Source organism: Cololabis saira, chromosome 6, assembly GCF_033807715.1.
Source record: "Cololabis saira isolate AMF1-May2022 chromosome 6, fColSai1.1, whole genome shotgun sequence".
Lineage (NCBI taxonomy): Eukaryota > Metazoa > Chordata > Actinopteri > Beloniformes > Belonidae > Cololabis > Cololabis saira.
Genome location: NC_084592.1, coordinates 9,308,393 through 9,324,402, shown reverse-complemented (window position 1 = coordinate 9,324,402; position 16,010 = coordinate 9,308,393). Strand labels below are relative to the sequence as shown.

General features: G+C 40.9%; 1 protein-coding gene across 1 annotated transcript in view; it reads left to right on the top strand.

Moving 5' to 3' along the window:
- The window catches only part of kcnh3 (potassium voltage-gated channel, subfamily H (eag-related), member 3), a 227,388-nt gene that overhangs the window by 35,241 nt on the left and 176,137 nt on the right, over positions 1 to 16,010 (top strand). The window lies entirely within an intron of this gene.

Genomic DNA, 16,010 nt, shown 5'->3' with positions numbered 1-16,010 from the left:
GGCTCAAAGAAAAGCTCAGTTACTCAGACCCAAGTGAGTTATCAAGACAATTCAACTCAAATCAATCATTTTTGATGGATACAATTAGGGCTGGATGATATATTGAGATTTTAAGATATATCTATATATTTTCAAACGCGATATGGTACGAGACAATATCGTTTATATCGATTAAAAAATATATATATATTATTTTATTTTTTATTTTTTTTTATGATTTTGATATAGCTTATTTTGTGACGAATTGACTTGAATGTTTTATTTGAGATTTGCACAAATGTTTTGTTATTTGCACAACTGTCAACCTCTGGAAAAGTCTGCCTGTTACTGTCTACATTCTATTAATTGCACAGTGTATTTTAATTTAATTGTTATGCAGGAAAGGGATATTTGTTTTATTTATTTATTTTTATTTTATATATGCAGGCAGTTTATTTTTATTTCATTTGTTTTATACATTTTGATATTGTGCAGACCTCTGTTAATAAAGGAACCTGTGTGACATTTGGCACGAGGCTTTGTATTAAAACTGACTGTTTTTTTAAGGGTTTGCCTCAGAAAAAAATTAAGCTAACAGAGATGCTATGCTATAATGCTTTGGGGGAAACCCCAATTATGGCACAGAAAAAATATCAATATATATCGAGTATCGCCATTCAGCTAGAAAATATCCAGATATGACTTTTGGTCCATATCGCCCAGCCTCAGATACAATGTAATGAAACAGAAATTTGAATGTTATGTTTTCTAACAACTTTTCCCAGATTCACTTACCGTATTTTCCGCACTATAAGGCGCCCCTAAAAGCCTTTAATTTTCTCAAAAACCGGCAGTGCACCTTATATATGATAATTACGGTAATTTCTGTTACTGTAGTCAGGGGGATTGTGGGTAATGTAGTTGGTGTCGCCGAAGTAATGGCGCTAAAAATGTCAGGAATCGTCACACACGTTCAAGACAACAGCAGCGACGCTGACTCGCATAATGGCCACTTTGACGAGACGAAGCAAAGCTGGTTTTTATTTTGTTAATAAAGTTTGCGGACGGTACTTTTCTTCTTGTTTTTTTTTTTTTTTTTGCATTTGCTGTAGGGTTTTGTAGCATTTCCTGTAGCGCAACTCCATCAGGTAGATACGCAACTCAACCCCAGCCCCTATAGTACGGTATTTTACCAAACATTTAGTGCGCCTTATAATGCGATGCGCCTTATGTATGGAAACGTTTTAAAATACGCAATTCATTGAAGCAAAGAAGGTTTGAAGGAAGGATTGAAGGATTCATTGCGGAAAATACGGTACATCATTTCTTTAACTGCTTGAGTTCTTAATGCAGGTTTATGCATGTTTATGTATTGTTATGTAACAGACACAGTAGTTGCCTTATCTTAAGACAAAAAAGATCCATGCACCTTATTCCACTTCTGCTCCTCCATATTCATGATGGAAACTCTGTCACTTTCAAATATATTAGAAAAATACTGGCATCATGAACATAAAGTAACTTTAATGTTGTCTTATTATAAGTAATTTGAATATCCATAATTTACTTGGTACTTTATACCTGACATGCAACTTCATATCATCAATAACTGCATTTTCTATTTTTCACGCAAACACGCAATTTAATAGAGATGGAAAAATGAATTATAAACAAATCTCTTACTTTATTTGGGGGAAAAAACATTATTTGAATGAACATTCACAAGGAAAGGAGTTTGTTGAATAAATTGAACTGAACCTCATTTGGGACCCTTTTTTTGTATCATGTGGCCCCTCTTAACAGTTGTTCCCCTAAACAACCACATGCCAGTAACTAAGCCTGGCTGTGGTGTTCAGAAAAAAGCATTTTTAAATTTTATATACAAAATGCAGATAATTAAATGGATGATTAGATTAGAGGACCCGTTTCCTCAATTTCTCTGCATATCCAATCGGAGAAGCTGCGAGTCAATTCTGTTCTATTCTGAAGTTGCATGCAGCAGCGTCAACATTTCGGGAAATAATTATCTGGCCAATTATGCAAACACTATAACCACTTTTTTTTAATAGTTTTCCATGACTCTCTTGGCAGGCCAGTCTTCCACAAGGCCTGTGGGGTATTAGAGCTGCAGGTGCATATTTTAATCTTAAACTCTTACAGATATATATGCATGCTAACGAAACAGAGATAATACTCAGAGAGAGGAGGGGATGATGTAAGGATGAGCTTGACACGGATAAATGTTACTTATGTGTATACTTTGGAGCACAAGCGGGAATGTGGACATGTGTATACATGAGCCGAGATGGAGGTGGAGGAACTTAGAAGCTTATCCAAAGTGAAGAGAGGAAGAGGATTGAATGTGTGATTTGGAGAGAAGAGATGACATCCCCACCACCTGGCAACTACAATGTTTATACGCCTCTGCGCTCAATTCCACCCACAAGTTAATGGGAATTTAACACTAGCTCTCCTTCCCCTTTTTTCTGTCCTTCCTTTCATCCCACTTCTGTGCACCTACTTGTCTTGTTCTCCTTTCCTCCTTCACCTGCTCCTGCTCTCCATGATTAGCTCTTTTTTGTCTTGTACTTCTCTTTCTGTCTCCTCTGCACCTCCATCTGCTGCTTTGTTTGAAAGTGCTAATGCAAAAATCAGTGGTGTTTCTTTGAGCTCTCCAGGGATAAACCCCTGAAAGTAGCTGTGTGTGACAGAACCGGGTGTGTGTTTTCCAGTGGGAAAAAAGAGTAAGAATTGGCACGCAAAAGTTCTAAATGTTGTATGGGAAAAGAAAGACAGCCACCAGAAAAATACATTCAACATTGTTGTTGTGACTGCTGCTTTTGTAGTTTTGTTTACTTCGTGCGGCATGTTGCAGGAGGGATTATTGCAGAGATTCCAAGAATAAATGTGGAGTTTCGAATTTGTTCTGCCGCAGACTGTAAATAATATGTGACAAAGCAGTCAGGAAGGCCTCCGAGCACGACAACTCACATTAAAACCAAAAGTTGTGCTGGTGAATCATACAATATCAAAGGATGAAGTTTGAAGATGAAGATAAGTGCCTCTTTTCAATCCAGATCTACTTTTATAGCATCAGTTTATAACAAAAAACCACAGTTTGTATTTATGTGGATGTCATTGAACACCTTCACAAGGAAAGCCTCGGTGCTGAGTACGAAAACCCGACTGAAAGATGTCAAAGCAGTTGGTCAGAGTTAAGAAGGTATTTAACTGTTGAAACACTGCTTTCTCAATAACTTCACTGATGAACAGAAGATTTTAAATTAGCAACTTGTCCAGAAAACCGACAGTAACAGCAATAACCTGAATTTTCCTGATGACATCAGTTTTGTCCAGCCTTCACTAAGATTTTAGGGATTTGTATAAACACAGCTCTCTTGAGGTCTGGCCACAGTTTATTGATTAATATCTTTGACCAAGGATACAGAATCAGTTCTCAAATAAAAAAAAAATAAAAAATTTCATTTCATGAGGTTACATTTCAAAAAAATGCCTAAATGCATTCAAAATTATGGCTACATTTTCCATTTCCAATAAAAACGGACAGACTTGTAATACTTTAAAATTTGAATCATTTTCATTTGGTAGTTATCTGTCACAAGCACTTCTGGATAAAGTAGATTTTGGATGTAATGAGACATGGAGCTCCTCGGCCTGGTTTTTACCTGCTCTCTTTGTCCCACTCCCCTCTCTCTGTTCGAGGGCAGTGCGCTACAGATTGCGGTTGGTGGATGGTGCTGGAGGAGAGTGTCGTCAAACCCTCATGCATGTGTTTCTCCAAGGGTCCTGAAGGGTTTAAACGGACTGGAACGATGATCTCCACCAGAGACGCAGAGATGACAGGACCTAATAATCCAACCTGATCTCACAAAAATCTGTGAAATGCCCACGACCTCTCACCACTATTTTCCGTGGTACCAACACGGAAACTGGTAAAATTACGTGTGGGCACCACGGATATTGTACCATGCAAAGTCAATGGGATCCGTGGTCGTGATATATACACGGATTATGACATTATTATTATTTATATATTATTCTTTGTTATAGTGGCTAAATTATGCGTTTTTGTCGCGCAAGGTACGGTTTTTTACTGTCAGTTTGTAAAAACATGTTTTTAACGCTGTTTTAGCAGTGTTTTAATGAGGTTTTAATCTGAGCACCACGGATATAGTACTATGCAAAGTCAATGGGGGCGTGGTCGTGATATATACACGAATTATGACATTATTATTATTTATATATTATTCTTTGTTATAGTGGCTAAATTATGCGTTTTTTGGCGCGCAATGTACTGTTTTTTAATGTCAGTTTGTAAAAGCCAGTTTTTAACGCTGTTTTAGCAGTGTTTTAATGAGGTTTTAATCTGAGCACCACGGATATAGTACTATGCAAAGTCAATGGGGGCGTGGTCGTGATATATACACGAATTATGACATTATTATTATTTATATATTATTCTTTGTTATAGTGGCTAAATTATGCGTTTTTGTCGCGCAACGTACTGTTTTTTAATGTCAGTTTGTAAAAGCCCGTTTTTAACGCTGTTTTAGCAGTGTTTTAATGAGGTTTTAATCTGAGCACCACGGATATAGTACTATGCAAAGTCAATGGGGGCGTGGTCGTGATATATACACGAATTATGACATTATTATTATTTATATATTATTCTTTGTTATAGTGGCTAAATTATGCGTTTTTGTCGCGCAACGTACTGTTTTTTAATGTCAGTTTGTAAAAGCCCGTTTTTAACGCTGTTTTAGCAGTGTTTTAATGAGGTTTTAATCTGAGCACCACGGATATAGTACTATGCAAAGTCAATGGGGGCGTGGTCGTGATATATACACGAATTATGACATTATTATTATTTATATATTATTCTTTGTTATAGTGGCTAAATTATGCGTTTTTGTCGCGCAACGTACTGTTTTTTTAATGTCAGTTTGTAAAAGCCCGTTTTTAACGCTGTTTTAGCAGTGTTTTAATGAGGTTTTAATCTGAGCACCACGGATATAGTACTATGCAAAGTCAATGGGGGCGTGGTCGTGATATATACACGAATTATGACATTATTATTATTTATATATTATTCTTTGTTATAGTGGCTAAATTATGCGTTTTTGTCGCGCAACGTACTGTTTTTTAATGTCAGTTTGTAAAAGCCCGTTTTTAACGCTGTTTTAGCAGTGTTTTAATGAGGTTTTAATCTGAGCACCACGGATATAGTACTATGCAAAGTCAATGGGGGCGTGGTCGTGATATATACACGAATTATGACATTATTATTATTTATATATTATTCTTTGTTATAGTGGCTAAATTATGCGTTTTTGTCGCGCAACGTACTGTTTTTTAATGTCAGTTTGTAAAAGCCCGTTTTTAACGCTGTTTTAGCAGTGTTTTTATGAGGTTTTAATCTGACCACCACGGATATAGTACTATGCAAAGTCAATGGGGGCGTGGTCGTGATATATACACGAATTATGACATTATTATTATTTATATATTATTCTTTGTTATAGTGGCTAAATTATGCGTTTTTGTCGCGCAACGTACTGTTTTTTAATGTCAGTTTGTAAAAGCCCGTTTTTAACGCTGTTTTAGCAGTGTTTTTATGAGGTTTTAATCTGACCACCACGGATATAGTAGCCTACTATGCAAAGCAACCTGATCTCACAAAAGTCTGGGAAATGCCCACGACCTATTTCCGTGGTACCAACACGGAAAGTGGTATAATTCCGTGTGACCACCACGATATAGTACTATGCAAAGTCAATGGGATCCATGGTCGTGATATACACACGGATAATGCCCACGACCTATTTTCCGTGGTACCAACACGGAAAGTGCTATAATTCCGTGTGACCGACACGGATATAGTACTGTGCAAAGTCAATGGGATCCGTGGTCGTGATATATACACGTTTTTTACACGGATTATGACATTATTATTATTTATATATTATTCTTTGTTAAAGTGGCTAAATTATGCGTTTTTGTTGCGCAAGGTACGGTTTTTTACTGTCAGTTTGTAAAAACATGTTTTTAACGCTGTTTTAGCAGTGTTTTAATGAGGTTTTAATCTGACCACCACGGATATAGTACTATGCAAAGTCAATGGGAGGCGTGGTCGTGATATATACACGTTTTATGACATTATTATTATTTATATATTATTCTTTGTTATAGTGGCTAAATTATGCGTTTTTGGCGCGCAAGGTACGGTTTTTACTGCCAGTTTGTAAAAACATGTTTTTAACGCTGTTTTAAGAAGAGACAGGCGATATTTAAAGTTTCTCCCATTTCGTCAACCACAGGGGATTCCCCTGGGCGTCCCCTCTACGTCATAGAGTGACGAGGGGGGATCCTGATCACGTGACGGATCCCCCCGAATAATAATGATAATGCTAATGATAATAGTAATATTAATAATAATAATAATAATAATAAGAAGAAGAAGAAGAAGAAGAAGAAGAAGAAGAAGAAGAAGAAGAAGAAGAAGAAGAAGAAGAAGAATGATAATAATAATAATTAAAGCTGCAAGCAGCAATGAACGGGCCCTCGCACTCACGGCCACCGGCCCCCATAAGTATCAGAAATGACACCACCCACGACTTCCTATGTCAAACCATTGAAAAGTTATAGCAGAAAAAAGGGACAACCAATCAGAAGAAGGGGCGGGGCTAATTCAGGCCAATGAAGGTCAAGGACTCCATACAGAATCTGATGACACCACCCACGACTTCCTATGTCAAACCATTCCAAAGTTATAGCAGAAAATCGGCACAACCAATCAGAAGAAGGGGCGGGGCTAATTAAGGCCAACGAAGCTTAAGGACTCATTACAGAGTCCCATGACACCACCCACGACTTCCTATGTCAAACCATTCAAAAGTTATAGCAGAAAAAAGGGACAACCAATCAGAAGAAGGGGCGGGGCTAATTTAAGCCAATGAAGGTCAAGGACTCCATACAGAATCTTATGACACCACCCAGGACTCTCTATGTCAAACCATTCCAAAGTTATAGCAGAAAATCGGGACAACCAATCAGAAGAAGGGGCGGGGCTAATTAAGGCCAACGAAGCTTAAGAACTCATTACAGAGTCCCATGACACCACCCACAACTCTCTATGTCAAACCATTCAAAAGTTATGGCAAATAAAAGTATTCTAGGGGGCGCTGTTGAGCCGTTAGGCCACGCCCATTAATGCAAACCATAAAATATCAAATGTATCGCCAAGTCTGGCTTGCATGCAAAATTTGGTGACTTTTGGAGAACTATCAAATATGGACCAATCACATGAAGGGGGGGCGCGCCTTTTGGCGTCTAGCGTCGCCACGGTAACACTTTTGAAAGAGAAAAGTAATGCGTGGTGTCGCAGGATGTAGACGCACATTTTGATGTATAACACACCTGGGTGCACGTTACGGTTCGGGCTGAATTAACTGCCGAAGGAATGGCATAAATTTCGCCAAAATGACACAATGTATTCAAAATGGCCGACATCCTGTTCGGTTTCGGCCATGGCTCCAAGAGACTTTTCTTTAAGTTGTGCCATGATACAGGTGTGTAGCGATTTTCGTGCATGTACGTCAAACCGTATTGTGGGGCGTGAGGCACAAAGTTTTCCGGGGGGCGCTGTTGAGCCATTTTGCCACGGCCATTAATGCAAACCATGAAATATCAAATTTATCGCCAGGCCTGGCTTGCATGCAAAATTTGGTGCCTTTTGGGGAACTATCAAATATGGACCAATCAGATGAAGGGGGGGTGCGCTTGTTGGCGTCTAGCGTCGCCACGGTAACACTTTTGAAAGAGAAAAGTAATGCGTGTAGTCGCAGGATGGAGACGCACATTTTGATGTATAACACATCTGGGTTCACGATACGGTTCGGGCTGAATTAACTCTCGAAGGAATGGCATATATTGCTCCAAAATTACGCAATTAATTCAGAATGTTCAAAATGGCCGACTTCCTGTTTGGTTTCGGCCATGGCGCCAGGAGACTTTTATTTTAGTTGCGACATGATACAGGTGTGTACCGATTTTCGTTCATGTACGTCAAACCGTATTATGGGGCTTGAGGCACAAAGTTTTTTCTGTCGAACCAATCAGATGAAGGGTGGGCGCGCTTTTTGGCGTCTAGCGTCGCCACGGTAACGCTTTTGAAAGAGAAAAGTAATGCGTGTTGTCGCAGGATGGAGACGCACATTTTGATGTATAACACACTTGGGGGCACGTTACGGTTCGGGCTGAATTACCTTTCGAAGGAATGGCATAAATTTCGCCAAAATGACACGACTAATTCAAAATGGCCGACATCCTGTTCGGTTTCGGGCATTACCCCAAGAGACTTTTGTTTAAGTTGTCCCATGATACAGGTGTGTACCGATTTTCGTGCATGTACGTCAAACCGTATCGTGGGGCTTGAGGCACAAAGTTTTCAAGGGGGCGCTGTTGAGCCATTTTGCCACGCCCATTAATGCAAACCATTAAATATCAAATTTTTCGCCAGGCCTGACTAAGGTGCAAAATTTGGTGACTTTTTGGGCATGTTAAGGGGGGCAAAAAGGCCTTCACTTTGTCAGGAAAATAATAATAAAAATTCCTGCAAATACAATAGGGCCTTCGCACTGAAGGTGCTCGGGCCCTAATGATAATGATACTAATAATAATAATAACAATGATGATAATAATAATAATAATAATAATAATTAAAGCTGCAAGCAGCGATGAACGGGCCCTCGCACTCACGGCCACCGCCCCCCATAAGCATATCAGAAATGACACCACCCACGAGTCTCTATGTCAAACCATTCAAAAGTTATAGCAGAAAAAAGGGACAACCAATCAGAAGAAGGGGCGGGGCTACTTCAGGCCAATGAAGGTCAAGGACTCCATAAAGAATCTGATGACCCCACCCACGACTCTCTATGTCAAACCATTCCAAAGTTATAGCAGAAAATCGGGACAACCAATCAGAAGAAGGGGCGGGGCTAATTAAGGCCAACGAAGCTTAAGGACTCATTACAGAGTCCCATGACACCTCCCACAACTTCCTATGTCAAACCATTCAAAAGTTATGGCAGAGAAAAGTATTCTAGGGGGCGCTGTTGAGCCATTTTGCCACGCCCATTAATGCAAACCATGTAATATCAAATTTATCACCAGGCCTGGCTTGCATGCAAAATTTGGTGACTTTTGGAGAACTATCAAATATGGACCAATCACATGAAGGGGGGCGCGCCTTTTGGCGTCTAGCGTCGCCACGGTAACACTTTTGAAAGAGAAAAGTAATGCGTGGTGTCGCAGGATGTAGACGCACATTTTGATGTATAACACACCTGGGTGCACATTACGGTTCGGGCTGAATTAACTGCCGAAGGAATGGCATAAATTTCGCCAAAATGACACAATTTATTCAAAATGGCCGACATCCTGTTCGGTTTCGGACATGGCTCCAAGAGACTTTTCTTTAAGTTCTGCCATGATACAGGTGTGTACCGATTTTCGTGCATGTACGTCAAACCGTATTGTGGGGCTTGAGGCACAAAGTTTTCCGGGGGGCGCTGTCGAGCCATTTTGCCACGCCCATTAATGCAAACCATGAAATATCAAATTTATCGCCAGGCCTGGCTTGCATGCCAAATTTGGTGCCTTTTGGGGAACTATCAAATATGGACCAATCAGATGAAGGGGGGGTGCGCTTGTTGGCGTCTAGCGTCGCCACGGTAACACTTTTGAAAGAGAAAAGTAATGCGTGTAGTCGCAGGATGGAGACGCACATTTTGATGTACAACACATCTGGGTTTACGAAACGGTTCGGGCTGAATTAACTCTCGAAGGAATGGCATATATTGCTCCAAAATTACGCAATTAATTCAGAATGTTCAAAATGGCCGACTTCCTGTTCGGTTTCGGCCATGGCGCCAAGAGACTTTTCTTTAAGTTGCGACATGATACAGGTGTGTACCGATTTTCGTTCATGTACGTCAAACCGTATTATGGGGCTTGAGGCGCAAAGTTTTTTCTGTCTGAAAGAATCAGATGAAGGGTGGGCGCGCTTTTTGGCGTCTAGCGTCGCCACGGTAACGCTTTTGAAAGAGAAAAGTAATGCGTGGTGTCGGAGGATGGAGATGCACATTTTTATGTATAACACACCTGGGTGCACGTTACGGTTCGGGCTGAATTAACTTTCGAAGGAATGGCATAAATTTCGCCAAAATGACATGACTAATTCAAAATGGCCGACATCCTGTTCGGTTTCGGCCATGGCTCCAAGAGACTTTTCTTTAAGTTGTGCCATGATACAGGTGTGTAGCGATTTTCGTGCATGTACGTCAAACCGTATTGTGGGGCTTGAGGCACAAAGTTTTCCGGGGGGCGCTGTTGAGCCATTTTGCCACGCCCATTAATGCAAACCATGAAATATCAAATTTATCGCCAGGCCTGGCTTGCATGCCAAATTTGGTGCCTTTTGGGGAACTATCAAATATGGACCAATCAGATGAAGGGGGGGTGCGCTTGTTGGCGTCTAGCGTCGCCACGGTAACACTTTTGAAAGAGAAAAGTAATGCGTGTAGTCGCAGGATAGAGACGCATATTTTGATGTATAACACATCTGGGTTCACGATACGGTTCGGGCTGAATTAACTCTCGAAGGAATGGCATATATTGCTCCAAAATTACGCGATTAATTCAGAATGTTCAAAATGGCCGACTTCCTGTTCGGTTTCGGCCATGGCGCCAAGAGACTTTTCTTTTAGATGCGACATGATACAGGAGTGTACCGATTTTCGTTCATGTACGTCAAACCGTATTATGGGGCTTGAGGCGCAAAGTTTTTTCTGTCTGAACCAACCAGATGAAGGGTGGGCACGCTTTTTGGCGTCTAGCGTCTCCACGGTAACGCTTTTGAAAGAGAAAAGTAATGCGTGTGGTCGCAGGAGGGAGACGCACATTTTGATGTATAACACACCTGGGTGCACGTTACGGTTCGGGCTGAATTAACTGCCGAAGGAATGGCATAAATTGCGCCAAAGTGACACGATTAATTCAAAATGGCCGACTTCCTGTTCGGTTTCGGGCATGACGCCAAGAGACTTTTGTTTAAGTTGTCCCATGATACAGGTGTGTACCGATTTTCGTGCATGTACGTCAAACCGTATCGTGGGGCTTGAGGCACAAAGTTTTCAAGGGGGCGCTGTTGAGCCATTTTGCCACGCCCATTACTGCAAACCATTAAATATCAAATTTTTCGCCAGGCCTGACTTGGGTGCAAAATTTGGTGACTTTTTGGGCATGTTAAGGGGGGCAAAAAGGCCATCACTTTGTCAGAAGAAAAAAAAAAATAATAATAATAATTAAAGCTGCAAGCAGCAATGAACGGGCCCTCGCACTCACGTCAACCGCCCCCCATAAGCATATCAGAAATGACACCACCCACGACTTCCTATGTCAAACCCTTCAAAAGTTATAGCAGAAAAAAGGGACGACCAGTCAGAAGAAGGGGCGGGGCTAATTCAGGGCAAAGAAGATCAAGGACTCATTACAGAGTCCCATGACACCACCCACGACTCTCTATGTCAAAACATTCAAAAGTTATAGCAGAAAATAGGGACAACCAATCAGAAAAAGGGACTGGGCTAATTGTCACCAATTATGGTCAAGGACTCAATGCCGAGTCCCATGACACCACCCACGACTCTCTATGTCAAACCTTTCAAAAGTTATGGCAGAAAAAAGTATTCTAGGGGGCGCTGTTGAGCCGTGAGGACACGCCCATTAATGCAAACCATGAAAAAAAAAATCAGATCACTCAAATGAACGACGATCATACAGTACAGCTGTATCTCATGGTCCAGAATGTATGATATTATATTAATCTATTATACCATATTATATTACATGTTGTTATTTCATATTAGCGTACCCAGTAATATAGCATATTGTATTATTGCATTGTATGTTGCTTCATTTCATATATTTTTGACTGTATTATATTGTAAAATTATATATCATAGCGATTGCATTATTATATAATTTCAATTTATAACACTAATATACAATTCCTCACACACACACTCCTTCCAAATGTTTCTTTTTTTTCTCCATTATGACAATTGTATGCTGTCATCCGTTATGTTTTTTGTTTTTAAGCTTGTTATGTCTGTTATTCAAATATATTAATACATTCATTAATATGCTATACTGTATTTTGTATTGTGTATATTGTGTGTGTGTGTGTGTGTGTGTGTGTGTATGTATGTATATATATATATATATACAGGGGCGATTTTAGCATCAGAGCTTTGGGGGGGCTCAGCAAGAAAAATTTGTAGATTTTAAGTAAAAATGGATCAATCTGGTGCACTTTGAGGTCAAAATGAAGGGACTAGATCTATGAAGACCTATACACATCAATATCTTCTTTACTGTTCTGTGGTTTTACAGCGATGAAAAAATAATTGTTTCCCTATATATATTCTGCATACAGGTTATGGTAGAATTTTGCTTGCATAAATAATACCAAAATCACTTCAGGGGAGACTCAAGTAAAGTAATATTTTGCTTTGTAGCCAAAACAAAAGTAAAATTAAATCAAATCAAATGGAACTTCCTAACTTATTGGCTGGAATAATATTCCGACAAGATAATATACTGTAAGCTAAAGCAGGAGTTTGCAGTCAACTAGTTGAAAAGCAGCCACTTGCGATTCTGAAGGGCTTAATTTCATTCAGAAGACAAGAGACCCGTTTGAAAATATGTTCTTCACTTATGCCCATATTGTTTCTCAAAAGACATTGCATCCATTTAGACCCGCTTTACTGCGAGCTAGCATGACGGCTGGCTGGCTGGGTGTGTCATTGTAGCCTTGCCTATAGTCACCTGTCTGGCAGGGACAGTGACACGTTAGTTTGTTTAGCTACTACAACGGTATGCGCTAATTTGCATATCAATATGCGCTAATTGAGTAACTAACGACTCTGACTGCTCAATGCTCACCTCACAGTTTCATCATGAGTGGGGACTGGGGAGAACGATTGTTGACTGTGAAGGGCTACTTTGTTGCTGCAGTGTGTGTGTGTGTGTGACCTGTGTGAAGTGAAGGGATTAGGCACATAGATGGAGGAGGGAGCGCCTGGCAGTAGCGGTTCTAGAAACTTTTCGGGTGGGCTGAGTCAGGGCCCCCTTGGTGGGCTGAACCCCCTAAATGTTTGTCAGCACACCCTAAGAACATAGAGGGGGGAACTCACACACAGCGCATTGAGTGTAATCAGAAACTGCTAGTAATGACCCACAGAGGGGGAAAAAAAAAAAAAAAAAAAAAAAAAATTGTCTCTATTTTTTGGGGGGGGCTGAGACTTCTTTTGGGGGGGCTCAAGCCCCCCCAAAAAGGGCCTAGTGGCGCCCCTGTATATATATATATATATATATATATATATATATATATATATATATATATATATATATATATATATATATATATATATATATATATATATATATATGTGTGTGTGTGTGTGTGTGTGTATACCTGAAGTGTGACTACCTGCAGAACGTAATTTAGCATGAAAGCTTGCATATTTAACGTACATCAAGCATCCTGTATCATAGCTACATGTCTGCCGTTTGTAACAAAGCAAACCGCGTGAAAATCCGTTGAAAATCAAGTGAGTTATAGTTATTTTACTTATGCAGACACCTCCTTCCACAATAGAAGTGAACGCTCTAGAGTTAAAGCGATACCGATCCAAGATGGCGGCCACGCCCGACGTTCTCAGGCAGTCAATGCGGCGCCTCGACCAAGATGGCGGCCGCGCTGAACATCAGCCCCTCCCCCCGCGGGAGCTGCGCGCGCAAACTCCACTCAAATTCAAAAGTTATGGCAGAAAATCGGGACAACCAATCAGAAGAAGGGGAAAGAGAAAAGTAATGTGCGTCGTCACAGGACAAAGACGAACATTTTGATGTAAAAAAAACACAAAGATTGCTGACAAAAATTTTGGCATATCAAGCCAGGCTTGAACTCTCGACCTCTGGCAACAAAGACCGCAATAATCTGACTGAGCTAAGTCTCAGCTATTCCTTTTATTTGACCTACTGGCTTAGGACAGACCACCATAGCGATAAAATGTCTGGAACTTTTTTTTCCTAATTTTTTAAATATTTGTAAGTTATAAATATTAGTAAAACCCTACTATTTAAATTATTACTTTTTCTGTAATTATTCTGCCAAGGTTGTAACCGGGCTGAGCCGGGAATATTTCTGAAGTCACCACATTACAGGGAGCTGATTGGTCGGGGGGCGGGGCCGTCATCACCCTACTCGCCACTGATTGGTCGGGGGGCGGGGCCGCCATCACCCTACTCGCCACTGATTGGTCAGGGGGCGGGGCCGGCAGACGTTTGAATCAGGAAGCGGGAGTCAGCGCGAGAGCGACTGGCGGCTCGCGGCAATTTTATTATAAAAAAAGGACAACCAATCAGAAGAAGGGGCGGGGCTAATTCAGGCCAATGAAGTTCAAGGACTCCATAAAGAATCTGATGACACCACCCACGACTCTCTATGTCAAACCATTCAAAAGTTATAGCAGAAAATCGGGACAACCAATCAGAAGAAGGGGCGGGGCTAATTAAGGCCAACGAAGCTTAAGGACTCATTACAGAGTCCCATGACACCACCCACGACTCTCTATGTGAAACCATTCAAAAGTTATGGCAGAGAAAAGTATTCTAGGGGGCGCTGTTGAGCCGTTAGGACACGCCCATTAATGCAAACCATGAAATATCACATTTATCGCCAGGCCTGGCTTGCATGCAAATTTTGGTGACTTTTGGAGAACTATCAAATATGGACCAATCAGATGAAGGGTGGGTGCGCTTTTTCGCGTCTAGCGTCGCCACGGTAACACTTTTGAAAGAGAAAAGTAATGCGTGGTGTCGCACGATGGAGACGCACATTTTGGTGTATAACACACCTGGGTGCACGTTACGGTTCGGGCTGAATTAACTGCCGAAGGAATGGCATAAATTGTGCCAAAATTACACAATTAATTCAAAATGGCTGACTTCCTGTTCGGTTTCGGCCATGGCTCCAAGAGACTTTTCTTTAAGTTGCGACATGATACAGGTGTGTACCGATTTTCGTGCATGTACGTCAAACCGTATTGTGGGGCTTGAGGCACAAAGTTTTCCGGGGGGCGCTGTTGAGCCATTTTGCCACGCCCATTAATGCAAACCATGAAATATCAAATTTATCGCCAGGCCTGGCTTGCATGCCAAATTTGGTGCCTTTTGGGGAACTATCAAATATGGACCAATCAGATGAAGGGGGGGTGCGCTTGTTGGCGTCTAGCATCGCCACGGTAAGACTTTCGAAAGAGAAAAGTAATGCGTGTAGTCGCAGGATGGAGACGCACATTTTGATGTATAACACATCTGGGTTCACGATACGGTTCGGGCTGAATTAACTCTCGAAGGAATGGCATATATTGCTCCAAAATTACGCAATTAATTCAGAATGTTCAAAATGGCCGACTTCCTGTTCGGTTTCGGCCATGGCGCCAAGAGACTTTTCTTTTAGTTGCGACATGATACAGGTGTGTACCGATTTTCGTTCATGTACGTCAAACCGTATTATGGGGCTTGAGGCACAAAGTTTTTTCTGTTGAACCAATCAGATGAAGGGTGGGCGCGCTTTTTGGCGTCTAGCGCCGCCACGGTAACGCTTTTGAAAGAGAAAAGTAATGCGTGTTGTCGCAGGATGGAGACGCACATTTTGATGTATAACACACTTGGGGGCACGTTACGGTTCGGGCTGAATTAACTTTCGAAGGAATGGCATAAATTTCGCCAAAATGACACGACTAATTCAAAATGGCCGACATCCTGTTCGGTTTCGGGCATGACCCCAAGAGACTTTTGTTTAAGTTGTCCCATGATACAGGTGTGTACTGATTTTCGTGCATGTACGTCAAATCGTATCGTGGGGCTTGAGGCACAAA